Source organism: Hyla sarda, chromosome 12 (genome assembly GCF_029499605.1).
Source record: "Hyla sarda isolate aHylSar1 chromosome 12, aHylSar1.hap1, whole genome shotgun sequence".
NCBI classification, from domain to species: domain Eukaryota; kingdom Metazoa; phylum Chordata; class Amphibia; order Anura; family Hylidae; genus Hyla; species Hyla sarda.
The window spans coordinates 22,281,357-22,297,196 of record NC_079200.1 but is presented as its reverse complement, the minus strand read 5'-3'; the positions used below and the strand labels follow the sequence as shown (position 1 = coordinate 22,297,196).

Here is a 15,840-nt window from a genome sequence, read left to right as displayed (position 1 = left end):
ACGGATAGGTGTGGCCTGGGGTTCGCTATGCTCTACGGCCGCCATGCCTATCCCCTGTACACCAACGCTGGGACCGCTGTGTGATTGACACACAGGTCCCAGCGCATACGCCTCCTTATCTTTCATATGTACCGTATTTTTCGCCCTATAGGATGCACCAGCGTATAAGACGCACCCAATTTATAGGTGCAAAATCAAAAAAAATAAAGATTTAGAACCCAATAGTGGTCTTCAACCTGCGGACCTCCAGATGTTGCAAAACTACAACTCCCAGCATGCCAGGACAGCCGTTGGCTGTCCGGGCATGCTGGGAGTTGTAGTTTTGCAACATCTGGAGGTCCGCAGATTGAAGACCACTGTATAGGAGGTAATACTCACGTGTCCCCGCCGCTCCGGACCCGTCACCGCTGCCCTGGATGTCGCTCCATCGCTGTCGCCGTGTCCCCGTCGCTCTGAAACGTCTCTGCTGCCGGCCGGGTATCCTCACTCTCCGTCGCCGCCATCACGTCGTTACGCACGCCGACGCACGTACGGGACGACGTGATGACGAGGAAGGAGAGCGCCGGCATACAGGGGATCCCTGAACGGAGAAGACACAGAGGAGGCAGGTAAGGTCCCTCCCGGTGTCCTGTAAGCACTAATCCGGTTATTCAGTCGGGCTGTTCGGGACCGCCGCGGTGAAATCTCCCGACTGAACAGCCGGGTTAGTGTCACTTTCCCTTCAGACGCGGCGGTCAGCTTTGATCCCCACATCTGAAGAGTTAATACAGGGCATCACCGCGGTCGGTGATGTCCTGTGTTAGCCACGGGTCCCGGCCGTCGATGGCCGCAGGGACCGCCGCGATAGGGGTGTATTCGCCGTATAAGACGCACCGACTTTTATTATGATCACTATTTCCTAGGTGTCCTTCTACTTGCACATTAGTTACTCTGTCAGGTCTGTTGGTTAATATCAAGTCTAGTAGGGCGCCCCCTCTGGTCGGGCCCTGCACCATTTGGGACAGATAAATGTCTTTAGCTATAGTCAGAAACCTGTTTCCTTTATGAGATTCACAGGTCTTAGTCTCCCAGTTTATATCAGGATAGTTAAAGTCGCCCATTATTATCACCTCATCCTGATTTGCTGCCTTGTTTATTTGTCTCAGTAATTGATCTTTTGCCTCTTCCATTATGTTTGGTGGCTTATAGCTTATAACCCCTATTAGAACTTTTTTATTTTTATCTCCATATATTTCTACCCATAATGACTCCACATTATCATTTCCCTCCCATATATCCTCCCACAGTGCGGCCTTCAGGCTGGAAATTATAGACAGGGATCAGGAAAAGCAAATATATAAAACACATTCTTCTCCACTATATTAACTGAGGAAAATGAAATGGCAGGTGAAATACAGCGAGATAAGGTAAACTCTCCAGTACAGGTCACCTGTCTAACCCAGGAAGAAGTACAGTTCCACGTACAAAAAATCTAAATAGACAAATCAACAGATGCCATTCACCCCCGTGTTCTAATGGAATTAAGTAGTGTAATAGACAGACCTCTATTTTTGAAATTCAAGGACTCTATAGTAAAAGGGACTGTTCCCCAGGACAGGTGAATAGCAAATGTGGTGCCATTATTTAAAAAAGGGTCAAAAAGCAACCCCGGGAATTATAGACCTGTTAGTTTAACCTCTGTTGTTTGTAAATTGTTTGAGGGTTTTCTAAGAGATGCTATTTTGGAATATCTTGATAAAAATAAATGTATGACCCCGTATCAGCATGGCTTTATGAGGGATCGGTCCTGTCAAACTAACCTGATCAGCTTTTATGAGAAGGTGAGCACCAGACTGGACCAGGGGCAATCGCTGGATGTCGTATATCTTGATTTTTCCAAAGCATTTGATACAGTGCCACAAAAAAGATTGGTGCATAAAATGAGAAGGATCGGGCTGGGGGAGAATGAGTGTAAGTGGGTAAGTAACTGGCTCAGTGATAGGAAACAGAGGGTGGTTATTAATGGTACTTATTCTGATTGGGGCTAGTGGGGTACCACAGGGGTCCGTCTTGGGTCCTGTCCTATTTAATATATTCATTAATGACCTTGTAGAGGGGTTGAATAGTAAAGTAGCAATCTTTGCAGATGATACTAAACTCTGTAAAGTGGTTAACACCATAGAGGACAGTGCACTGTGTATAGTAGATAACACAATAGAGGACAGTGCACTGTTACAAATGGATCTGGATAGGTTGGAGGTTTGGGCTGAGAAGTGGCAGATGAGGTTCAACACTGATAAATGTAAGGTAATGCGCATGGGGAAGAAAAATCCGGGCTGGGATTATGTATTAAATGGGAGCACACTTGGGATGACTGATGTGGAAAAGGACTTGGGATTCTTAGTTAATAGTAAATTTAGCTGTAGTGACCAGTGTTGGGCAGCTGCTGCCAAGGCAAATAAATCATGGGGTGTATCAATAGGGGCATAGATGCCCACGACAAGGAAGTAATGCTACTGTTATGCAAATCACAGACCACACATAGAATACTGTGTACAGTACTGGTCAGACCACACATAGAATACTGTGTACAGTACTGGTCAGACCACACATGGAATACTGTGTACAGTACTGGTCAGACCACACATTGAATACTGTGTACAGTACTGGTCAGACCACACATGGAATACTGTGTACAGTACTAGTCAGACCACACATAGAATACTGTGTACAGTACTGGTCAGACCACACATAGAATACTGTATACAGTACTGGGCACCAGTGTACAAGAAAGATATAGTGGAGCTGGAGAGGATTCAAAGACGGGCAACCAGGGTAATACGGGGAATGGGAGGACTACAGTACCCAGAAAGATTATCAGAATTAGGGTTATTTAGTTTAGAAAAAAGAAGGCTTGGGGCGACCTAATAACTATGTATAAATATATCAGGGGACCGTACAGAGATCTCTCCCATTATCTATTTATATCCAGGACTGTATCTATAACAAGGAGGCCTCCTCTACGTCTAGAGGAAAGAAGGTTTCTACACCAAGACAGGGGTTCTTTACTTTAAGAGCAGTGAGACTGTGGAATTCTCTGCCTGAGGAGGTGGTCATGGGGAACTTGGTAAAAGAGTTCAAAAGAGGCCGGGAGGCATTTTTGGAGAATAATAACATTACAGGTTATGGATTCTAGCATTATAAAGACAGAACATTGATCCAGGGATTTATTCTGATGCCATATTTGGAGTCGGGAAGGAATTTTTACCTCTAGTATGAGGGTTTTTTGGCTTCCTCTGGATCAACTCAGTAGGGACTCATTAGGGTTATAGGTTGAACTCGATGGACTCTGATCTTTTTTCAACCTTATGAACTATGTTACTATGTTTCCTTAGTTTTTGAAATTATGCTGAGAAGCAAGTAGATCATAGTAGAAGTTGTGGATGTGAAGATATGTTTCTGTTTCTTTATTTGTGTTTTGTTTTTAGTATACAGGTGCCCAAAATTATACGCAATATTCCAATAATAAACTATGTATTTATCATGAGCCTCTTTGCCTCTTTTTATTCATCCCATGATTTTATTTACATTTGCAGCAGCTGCCTGGCACTGATCTCTACAGTTGAGATTACTGTCTACCAGTACCCTTAACCCCTTAAGGACCCAGGACGTACTAGAACGTCCTGGCACCCTGGGCTTTAAGGACCCAGGACGTACTAGTACGTCCTGGTGTTTCTCCGGTCTCTGCCGCGCCCCGGGCAGAGATCGGAAGCGGATGCCTGCTGAAATCCTTCAGCAGGCATCCAGGGCAAACGCCGAGGGGGGCCATGTAGGCCCCCCATGTCGGCGATCGCCGCAAATCGCAAGAGAAATCGCCCTTGCGATCTGCGGCGATACCGGGCTGATTTGATCTCTGGGACCCGACCGCCCGGTAATTTTGCATGATCCCGGCTGTCACAGACAGCCAGGACCATGCTAAAGAATAGGAGTGAGGTGGCAAGCCTGCCACCTCCTCCTATTCCCTGCAATCTGTCGGTTAGTTAACCGACCAATCGCAGGGGGGGGGGGGGCGGTTACTTCCTCCCATCCTGCCCGGCCCCTTGAAGTCCGGAGAGGACGGGAGGAAGACCAGAGAACGCGGCGGGGGACGGGGGAGTGCTGGGGACCGGCCCCGGTACTTACCTCGTCCCTGAAGACCCGGATCCCGGCAAGAAGATGGCGGCGGCGGCGACAGGTGAGTAGATCTTCAGCCGCGGTCGGGCCCTTTACAGCAATGCACGTCGCCGTAAAGCGACATGCATTGCTGTAATGGGACCCTGTAAACTACAACTCCCAGCATGCCCAGACAGCCCTTGGCGTCTGGGCATGCTGGGAGTTGCAGTTTTGCAACATCTGGAGGTCCACAGTTTGGAGACCACTGTGCCCTTCCAGATGTTGCAAAACTACACATCCTCAGCATGCCCTTACTGTCCAGGCATGCTGGGAGTTGTAGTTCTGTAACATCTGGTCCTTCAGATGTTGCAGAACTACAACTCCCAGCATGCCTGGACAGTTTTGGCATACTGGGAGTTGTAGTTTTGCAACATCTGGAGGGCTGCAGCTTGGACACCACTACACAGTGGTCCCCAAACTGTTCTCCTCCAGCTGTTACGTAACCACTACTCCCAATATGCCCTTCGGCTGCCTGGGCATGCTGGGAGTTGTGGTTTTGCAACAACTGGAGGCACACTGGTTGGGAAACATTGTCTGTTTCCTAACTCAGTGTTTCCCAAACCGTGTGCCTCCAGCTGTTGCAAAACTATAACTGCCAGCATGCACTGATAGACTGTGCATGCTGGGAGTTGTAGTTTTGCACCAGCTGGAGGTCCCCCCCCCCCCCCTGTGAATGTACAGGGTACATTCACATGGGCAGGGGGCTTACAGTGAGTATCAGGCTGCAAGTTTGCGATGCAGCAAATTTTACTCGGCAGCTCAAACTCGTAGCGGGAAACTCACTGTAATCCCCCCCCCGTGTGACTGTACCCTAAAAAACACTACACTACACTAACACAAAAAATAAAAAGTAAAAAACACTACATATACACATACCCCTACACAGCCCCCTCCCCAATAAAAATGAAAAAACGTCTGGTACGTCACTGTTTCCAAAATGGAGCCTCCAGCTGTTGCAAAACAACAACTCCCAGTATTGCCGGACAGCCGTTGACTGTCCAAGCATGCTGGGAGTTTTGCAACAGCTGGAGGCACCCTGTTTGGGAATCGCTGGCGTACAATTCCCCTATGTCCACCCCTATGCAAATCCCTAATTCAGGCCTCAAATGCGCATGGCGCTCTCACTTCGGAGCCCTGTCGTATTTCAAGGAAACAGTTTAGGGTCACATATGGGGTATCGCCGTACTCGGGAGAAGTTGCCTAACAAATTTTGGGGGGCTTTTTCTCCTTTCACCCCTTATGAAAAGGGGAAGTTGGGGTCTACACCAGCATGTTGGTGTAAAAAAAAAAATTTTTTTACACTAACATGCTGGTGTTGCCCTATACTTTTCATTTTGACAAGAGGTAAAGGGGAAAAAAAAAAAAAAAAAATTTGTAATGCAGTTTCTCCTGACTACGGAGATACCCCATAAGTGGGCGCAAACTGCTCTGGGGGCGCACAACAAGGCTCAGAAGGGAGAGTGCGCCATGTACATTTGAGGTGATTTGCACAGGGGTGGCTGATTGTTACAGCGGTTTTGACAAACGCAAAAAAGAAAAAAAAAACACATGTGACCCCATTTCGGAAACTACACCCCTCACGGAATGTAATGAGGGTTGCAGTGAGAATTTACACCCCACAGGTGTCTGACGGATCTTTGGAACAATGGACTGTGCAAATAAAAAATTTTGTACAGCCCACTGTTCCAAACATCTGACAGACACCAGTGGGGGGTAAATGCTCACTGTACCGCTTGTTACGTTCCTCAAGGGGTCTAGTTTCCAAAATGGTATGCCATGTGGGGGTTATTTTGCTGTCCTGGCACCATAGGGGCTTCCTAAATGCGACATGCCCCCGAGCAAAATTTGCTCTCAAAAAGCCAAATATGACTCCTTCTCTTCTGAGCAGTGGCGTTGCTAAGGTTGGTGTCACCCGGTGCGATATAAAATGGTGTCACCCCATACCTCTCCCCCCCCAGTAAGTTTTTGGCCTGTTGTGACAGGCGCCACTGATGTAGAGCAGTGTGAAAAATTCCAGTATAATAATCAAATATACCAATTGCCAAAGAATGGGAAAGCGCTAAAAAAGGTTTCACCAATTAAAACTACAGCTCCCAGTATGACCTAAGCAGTGGTGAGGTTATGCTGGGTGCAGGCCCGGTGCTGTCATAAGGAAAACCATGCGTCCGCTTGAGGGCGCATGGACTCGCAGCTGATGGGGGCGGAAAAATGAAGACTTTTTTTTATACTAAGACCCCCACCTGTGCGCCCCGCCGCCGCACAGCAGAGGTCACTGCCACCACTCCACCCTCTCTGGTTTTATTGCTGCGGCCCACTGAGATTCCCGAAATGGAGCTTCGCTTGTGAAGGCAGAAATCCTTGCACCGGCCCTGGCTGGGAGTTGTAGTTTTACTCATCACAACTGCAGAACTTACAAGTGACTACAGCTCTGATGGGACATAATGAGGAAAATACACAGGTGACTTCTCTATAGTCTTTCCTCATACACCCTCATCATACATAAGGAGGATCATCCAGGATGGTGGGGGTGCTACTGGCTGAAGGATGATCCTCCCAATGGATTATGAGGGTGCTACGGCCAGGATGATGGGGGTGCTACATCTGCAGGAGCATCCTCCTGCCAGTAGCACCCCCATCATCCTGGAGGATGATCTGCTGATGGATGATGGGGGTGCAGTGCAGCACCCCCATAATTCATCAGTAGCACCCTCATCATACATAAGGAGGATCATTCTCCTGCCAGAGGCACCCCCCATCATCCAGGAGGATGATCCTGCTGATGGATGATGGGGGTGCTACTCACAGGATGATCCTGCTGATGGATGATGGGGGTGCAGCACCCCCATCATTCATCAGTAGCACCCCCATCATACATAAGGAGGATCATCCTCCTGGCAATGGCACCCCCCAGAGCCTCTCAGCACCCCCTTTCTCCCTGTTACATTAAAACATGAAATCAGTGTTTCCCAACCAGGGTGCTTCCAGCTGTTGCAAAACTACAACTCCCAGCATGCCCTGACAGCCAAAGGCTGTCTGGGCATGCTGGGAGTAATAGTTTTGCAACAGCTGGAGGCACCCTGGTTGGGAAACACTGCATTAAATACACAGTTTTGCAGAGAGGTCTCACCAGTCTCTTGTCTTCACTTTCTCCTCTCCCCGGGCGGCTCCAGGTCCAGGAATGTCCGGGGGGTTGGGGAGGAATTTATCACCCATGCAGACGCGGAGCACATGAGGCAGGGACACGTCGGGGGAGGGAGCAGACATGCGCACGGCACTTCTGTTCCCAGAAAGCATTGCAGGTCTTAAAGAGGCAGCTTCCTGGGGTTTGGGGATAGGATTGTGTCGGGGGCTGAAACTGGAGTGCGGCAGCCTGCAGGTCATGGAAGAAGCCTCTTCTGTCTGGGGATGCTGCAAATACCGGCTGATTTGAGTGACGGTGTGCAGATGTGGGGGGTGCTGCCGGCCCTGGTGTCACCCCTCCAGGCTGGTGTCACCCGGTGCGCTCCGCACCCCCCGCACCCGGGTCGCAACGCCACTGCTTCTGAGCATTGTAGTTTGCCCGTAATGCACTTCATGCCAACTTATGGGGTACCTCCATACTCAGAAGAGATGGGGTTACAAATTTTGGGGGGGGTTTTTTGCTATTAACCCTTGCAAAAATGTGAAATTTGGGGGGAAATACACATCTTAGTGAAATTATTTTTTTTTTTTTTTACATATGCAAAAGTCGTGAAACACCTGTGGGGTATTAAGGCTCACTTAATTCCTTGTTACGTTCCTCATGGGGTCTAGTTTCCAAAATGGTATGGCATGTGTTTTTTTTTTTGCTGTTCTGGCACCATAGGGGCTTCCTAAATGCAACATGCCCCCCAAAAACCATTTCAGAAAAACGTACTCTCCAAAATCCCCTTGTCGCTCCTTCGCTTCTGAGCCCTCTACTGCGCCCGCCGAACACTTTTCATGGACATATGAGGTATGTGCTTACTCGAGAGAAATTGGGCTACAAATACAAGTATAAATTTTCTCCTTTTACCCCTTGTAAAAATTCAAAAATTGGGTCTACAAGAAAATGCAAGTGTAAAAAATGAAGATTGTGAATTTTCTCTTTCACTTTCACTTCAAACCTGAACTGGTCCCTGAAAAATAGTGAGTTTGAAAATTTTGTGAAAAATTGGAAAATTGCTGCTGAACTTTGAAGCCCTCTGGTGTCTTCCAAAAGTACTCGTCACTTTTATGGTGCAAACATAAAGTAGACATATTGTATATGTGAATAAAATAAAATAAATATTTGGAATATCCATTTTCCTTACAAGCAGAGAGCTTCAAAGTTAGAAAAATGCAAAATTTTCAAATTTTTCATCAAATTTTGGGATTTTTCACCAAGAAAGGATGCAAGTTACCACAAAATTTTACCACCATGTTAAAGTAGAATATGTCACGAAAAAACAATCTCGGAATCAGATTGATAAGTAAAAGCATCCCAGAGTTATTAATGTTTAAAGTGACAGTGGTCAGATGTGCAAAAAATGGCCGGGTCCTAAGGTGTAAAATGGCTGGGTCCTTAAGGGGTTAAAGGGGTACTCCTGTGGAAAACTTTTTTTTTTTTTTTTTTTTTTTTTTACATCAACTGGTGCCAGAAAGTTAAACAGGTTTGTAAATTACTTCTATTAAGAAATCTCAATCCTTCCAGTACTTATCAGCTGCTGAATACTACAGTGGAAATTATTTTCTTTTTGGATTTCCTTTCTGTCTGACCACAGTGCTCTCTGCTGACACCTCTTTCCATGTCAGGAACTGTCCAGAGCAGGAGAAAATCCCCATAGAAAACATTTGCTGCTCTAGACAGTTCCTAAGACAGAGGTCTCAGCAGAGAGCACTGTGGTCGTGACAATGTAAATTGTAGTAAAGGAAACTAACCAAATGACGGTCTAAGTAAAGTTACTACAGTACATAGATGTATTGTGTTTGGTGATGGGAAATGCACGGCTCACCTGGCTGTGCTGCGCTGTGGGCACAACACCAAAGAAAGCCTTGATACCATTACTGGTGTGTCCGCAGGATAATAAGATCACCCCGACGTCCAGTCGCTGCCTCCAAGGGGGGGTTGGCGGAATTAATAGAAGTCCTTTAATATACTGCACTGATGTAAATACTAATTAAAATTGTTAATGTTTATTAGGACTCAGATAAAATAACTAAAGTGTACAACAAAAATAATCTCACTATAATACGGCCGCAATCCACTAACTGATTAAAGGAGTAGTCCAGTGGAGACCCAGTGGTGAACAACTTATCCCCTATCCTAAGGATAGGGGATAAGTTGCAGATCGCGTGGGGTCCGACCGCTGGGGCCCCCTGCGATCTCCTGTACGGAGCCCCGACAGCCCGCGGGAAGGGGGCGTGTCGACCTCCGCACGAAGCAGCGGCCGACACGCCCCCTCAATACAACTCTATGGCAGAGCCGAAGCGCTGCCTTCGGCAATCTCCGGCTCTGTCATTGAGATGTATTGAGGGGGCGTGTCGGCCGCCGCTTCGTGCGGGAGTTGAAACCCGCTATCTGGCCGGAGAGCCTGGCCCCCGTACAGAGAGATCGCAGGGGGCCCCAGCGGTCGGACCCCCCGCGATCTCAAACTTATCCCCTTTGCTTAGGATAGAGGATATGTTTTTCACCACTGGACTACCCCTTTAACACCTATTTTATAGCGTGTATCTACAGTATACTTTCAGGAATGTCACCGTGCAAAGATTGCATTGATAGCTGCCAATCTTGTCATTTATTCTGTAACCTATAAACACACCTGTGATGAATGAGGAATATTAGTCCCACAATCTCAAGACTCTTCCTTCATATTGCGCTTTGCCCAGGTAACGCCTTTATTTAAGGTGCATTGTTTCACAGCATCCACTAGAAAATCGCTTTTTTTTTATAGGCAAAGTGTAAGTGCACAAGAGAACAAGAAGATGATGACAATATGCAGCCCAATTCTTTGCTTGCAAAATGTATAAGTGTCCACTTTAATATTGTCTTAGCAGGACTGTTCACATTGTTCACAAAATCCCATTAGGGGAGATTTATCAAAACCTATGCAGAGAAAGAGTGGTGCAGTTGCCCATAGCAACCAATCAGATTGCTTCTTCCATTTTCCACAGGCCTCTTTAGAGGCCTGTGGAAAATGAAAGAAGCAATCTGATTGGTTGCTATGGGCAACTGCACCACTCTTCCTCTGCACAGGTTTTGATAAATCTCCCCCATTGTTGGTAACATCCATCGGCATATAAAGTGACTTAGTGCATGTTCACAAAGGGGGAGATTTATCAAAACCTGTCCAGAGGAAAAGTTGCCCTGTTGCCCATAGCAACCAATCAGATCGCTTCTTTCATTTTGCAGAGGCCTTGTTAAAAATGAAAAAAGCGAGCTGATTGGTTGCTGTGGGCAACAGGGCAACTTTTCCTCTGGACAAGTTTTGATAAATCTCCCCCCAAAGTGCATATGCATAGCAGCCATACTCTCAGTGCACATTGTCCAAAGTGAAGAATATGAAGAAAATTTGGCCGGAGGAAGCACGGTGGTCCGTGCGAAACGGAGTCTGTTGCCTGTTTATCCCCCCCCCCCCCCCACTGCACGTCCCGATCCCCCAAGTGTGTGAGTATTTGTCTATGACTTGCTAACGCAAATAAAGAAGAAGAGAATAGTGGTGAGTCTGATCTTTTTTCTTCATATTCTTCATTATCCCCTGTTCATCAGCCTTGACCAGAGCACTACCACCCTCATCTACATATATCTACATATACTACATCGAGTCCATCAGTGAGAGCAGTGCCGTGGTACTTGTGTTATTTTGTGCACATTGTCCAAAGTGCTTGTGCCAGTTCTATTGCGCTTTGTCGCATGGAATAAATCTTAAAAAGCGCTGTGGTTTGTTTATAACAGAAAAAAACCTGTCCTCCACGGTGCTTGCTTCCCGTCACTGTGGCTATGCGGTAATTGCGATTCTATGTAGATGTATTGTGTTTGGTGATGTGAAATGCACCATTCACCTGGCACAACACCAAAGAAAGCCTTGATACCATTACTGGTGTGTCCGCAGGATCATAAGATCACCCCGACGTCCAGTCGCTGCCTCCAAGGGGGGTTGGCGGAATTAATAGAATATTTTAAAGTAGTATTCCAGCTTTATACATCTTATCCCCATCCAAAGGATAGGGGATAAGATGTATGATCGCAGGGGTCCTGCTGGTGGGGACCCCTGGGATCTCGGTGCAGCCCCCGGCATTCTGTGTTGGGCGCTGCCTCCGAGACGGGGATGTAACATCATGGCCACGCCCACTAATGATGTCACATCACGCCCCTCTATTCATGTCTATGGAAGGGGGCGTGACGGACGTCACGCCCCCTTCCATAGACATGAATGGAGGGGGCGTGACGTCACTAGACAAGAATGGAGGGGCCATGGCATGACGTCACTACCCCGTCTCAGAGGGAGCGCCCGCCACAGAATGCCGGGGGCTGCACCGAGATTGCGGGGGGTACCCAGCGATCATACATCTTATCCCCTATGCTTTTGATAGGGGATAAGATGTATAAAGCCGGAACACCCCTTTAAGTCCAAGAAGGAATCCCCTGTGAATCCTCCATGCTCAAGACAAACTCCGGGGGACAATTGGGTTTAAAATGGACATTAAATTTCAGGCACTCTTATGGTTATTACTATTAACCGAAAAGACAGACTTGGAAGATAGTATATTAATAAAATGTTTTATTTAAAGAACAACGTGTTTCGAGAATAACCTATTCTCTTCGTCAGGTCTGCAATACTCACTAAGACAATAGTTTATTCTGCGTTGTCCTTTAAATAAAACATTTTTTTTATTTTATAAACTCTCTTCCAAGTCCCTCCTTTGGGTTAATAGTGATAGCGCCAGAAATTTATTGTCCATTTTTAATCCATTTGTCCCCCGGAATCTGTTCCCAGTGTGAAGAATTTACCAAGGGTTGGTTTTTGGACTTATTGGACTTCTAGAGATAAGATTATGTGATACAGGGTTCCAAATCCCCATCAACGACAAAGCAGACAAAGAACAACACGAGTGATTTAAACTTGTTTTTACAAAAAAATATATTTAATGTGGGTTTGATTTTTCCCTTACATATCATTATCAATGCATAACGTGTGTACATCTCAGACAAGCGGTGCTCAAGTAGGATCCCAATTCTTCACACAAAAAGCGCAAAATACTTGGCACTCCAAAGTGAGATATACGTAGACTTTTATTAGCCATGCATACATTTCTTTTTGCTTGGAAGGATCTTCATCAGATCTTCTGTGAAATAAAAATCAAAGGGTTTTCCAATACATTTTTTATGGTTTTTTTTGCGTCTCATGTGTCGTGTGCCAGAATTTTCGACAAAAAAAATCCATAAAATCCTACTAATTCTCCACTTAACTCAGAAAATCCCTACAAATGGGCGTGACCATTAGGGAAAGGGGCGTGTCTTAAATAAAAAACAAATTTTTTTTTTTTTTAAACCCACAAATTTACAAATTTTTCCACATAAAATGTGGTGGATTTGAGCTCTGGAAAACCCGACAGCTCAGAGAATGTGTAAAAAGAGCAAAATGTGGGGAAAATCGCCAAAGAGTAAATACCATGAAAAATACCTGTCGGAAACAAAATCCCACAAAGACAACTACACTCCCCTCTTAGTAAATAAGGCCCAATGTGTCATATACATTGATGAGGGGAGTATAAGTAGCATCCCTTCAAGTCCTATCGAAAAATCAATACTGGTGTATAAGCATAAAAAAGTGTGAAAAAGAATGCAAAAATGTTGAGGGAGGTTTTTCAAAACCTGTCCAGAGGAAAAGTTGCCCAGTTGCCCATAGCAACCAATCAGATCACTTCTTTCATTTATAACAAGGTCTCTGCAAAATGAAAGAAGCGATCTGATTGGTTGCTCTGGGCAACTGGGCAACTTTTCCTCTGGATGGGTTTTGATAAATCTCCCCCATGATACGTCGTAGGTGGGCAACATCACAATGAGATATATCCATGAGCAAGAACTGGATGAGATTTATCAAAATCCCTGTAGAGGAAGAGAGGTGCTGTTTCCCATGGCAACCAATCAGATTGCTTCTTTAATTTTAAAAGAAACCTGTGAAAAACAAAAGAAGCAATCTGATTGGCTGATGTAAGCAACTGCACTATTCTTCCTCTACACAGGTTTTTGTATATCTCCCCCAGTGTGTCTACCGTACCATCAGCTTGTAGAAAGGTTAAAATTGGGCAGCTAGGTGGCTCAGTGGTTAGAACTGTTGGCCCTAGGTTCAAATCCCACCAAGGACAACATCTGCAAAGAATTTGTAAGTTCTCCCTGCGTTCTCAGGTTTTCCTCCAGGTTCTCTGGTTTCCTTCCACACTCCAAAACATACTGATAGGTGAATTTGGAAATTAGAGGGGGGAAGGGATTGATTTCAGTGATGACAAGTGCACAACGCTACGGAATATGTTAGAGCTCTATAAATAAAGGAACTATTAAAAATTGCACTTTAAGGAACACTCTGGGGTGTGTGTGGATGCAGTATAACCAAGCATCTGTGCTATGGTTAAAGGAAACATGCAGCCATAACAACTTACCCCCTATCCACAGGATAGGAGATAAGTGTTTAACAGCGGCGGGTTCGAACACTGGGACCCCCCGCAATCTCCTTCACGTGGCTCTGGCTCTGCCGCGTGCAGGAGGTGTGCCGGCCTCCTCCAAGTAGTTCTATGGATGAGGTGGAGATGCAGTGTATGTGCCTCCCAGCTTCTCGCATAGAGCTGTATGGGAAGGAGGCGTACCTTCGACCTCACTGAGGTCGACGCTACACGCATTAGCTGATCTCACAGACCGGCACTGCTGGGGCCAGTTTAGGAGGTCGCAGGGGGTCCCAGCGGTCCGATCCCCCGCGATCAAACACTTATCTCCTATCCTGTGGATAGGGGATAAGTTGTTATGGCTGCATATTTCCTTTAAGGTAAAGGATACACCAAGAGTACAATGAATGAAACTTACCGGAGGGGAGGAGAAATAACCGAATATTGGCCTGTCCTCATGCATAGAGACCAGAGTTAAAGGATAGAAGATAAGATGTCTGATCGCGGGGGTCCTGCCGCTGGGGACCCCTGCGATCTCCTTGCTGCACCCTGAGTTCATTTAGAGCGCCAGGTGCAGTGATGGAGGCTCGTGACGTCAAGGTCGTGCCCCGCTCGTGACATCACAGCCACGACCCCTCAATGCAAGTCTATGAGAGGGGGCGTGACGGATGTCACGCCCCCTCTCATAGACTTGCATTGAGGGGTCGTGGCTGTGATGTCACGAGCGGGGCACGACCTTGACGTCACGAGCCTCCATCACTGCACCTGGCGCTCTAAATGAACTCAGGTGCAGCAGGGAGATCAGACATGTTATCCCCTATCCATTGGATAGGGGCAGAGTACCCTTTTAAGTGAGACAGGCCGAGGGTTTTTTTTTTTCCTATATGTCTTGGCGCTCTGTACCTCGCTTAGTAATTTCCTGATTTTTGTCCCCATAGCACATCCACATACATAATGCAAAGCACACACTCCTATACTATTTTATACTTTACACCAGTTTCTTATATGGCCTTATTCCCATTAAACACAAACACCCTCTTTGACTATACATTATGCATCATCACATACGTTTCCAGGCTATCCACATACATTCACCCTTTTTCCACATACTTGGCTTACTTGGTTCTACTGCATCCACACTCCTGAGACTGTAACTTTAAGGTTATGTTCACTCTGAGGAATCTACGCTCGCAGAATTCCGACAAGGAATTCCACTTAGGAGAATCCATCTGAAATACTTCAACGGTAGAACCGCCATTGACAGCAATGCAGTACGCGCATAATTCCGCCAAAGGAATTACCATGTTCATTCTTTAGGCGCATCAATTTCAGGGGCAGAACTTCTGACAAATTGGATTTAAGTTCTTGGTCATGATTATGTCGTATCGTAATGTTGCTTACATACCACATGTTTTTGTTTTTTTTCCACTTTTTCCCTTCCATTTTATGCTTATGCACCAGTATTGATTTTTTGTTATGACTTGGGTGCTGGAGGGATGTTAGGCTGCATTCACGTTACATTAGCTTGCTACAGCTGCCGCATCTGGTTGGGAAATTTCAAAACCGGTAACCACTGGTATCCCAGCCGGCCGGACCGGCGCTGAAACCCATTCACTTTAAGGGGGTATTCCGCTGCTAGATATCTTATTCCCTATCCAAAGGAAAGAGGATAAGTTGTCTTATCGAAGGGGTCCCGCTTCTGCCCCCCCCCCCCCCCCCCCGCGATCTCCTGCAGTACCTGGCGTTCCAAACAAATGCTGGGTTCCTGTGGCATAGGTTGTGACATCCCAGCCACGCCCCCTCGTGACGTCACACCACGCTCCCTCCATTCATGTTTATGGGAGGGGGCATGTCGGCCATCACGCCCCCTCCCATAGACATGAATGGAGCGGGTGTGGCGTGACGTCACAATCACAGCCTCCAGCTCCGAACATTCTGAACAAAATGTTTCATGAGCTGACCAGAGTCAGACAGTGACTCCAGTCGGCTCATTTTTGCCCTGTATCCGGTTTT

General features: G+C 46.5%; 1 protein-coding gene across 1 annotated transcript in view; it reads right to left on the bottom strand.

Annotated features, from left to right (window-relative positions):
- LOC130296598 (keratin, type I cytoskeletal 42-like) overlaps positions 1–10,010 on the bottom strand; it is a 61,364-nt gene extending 51,354 nt beyond the window's left edge. Inside the window, exon 1 of the mRNA XM_056548311.1 lies at positions 9,990–10,010. The gene's annotated coding sequence lies outside the window, so the exon portion shown is untranslated. The remainder of the gene's footprint in view (positions 1–9,989) is intronic.
- Between the last annotated feature and the right edge of the window lie 5,830 nt (positions 10,011–15,840).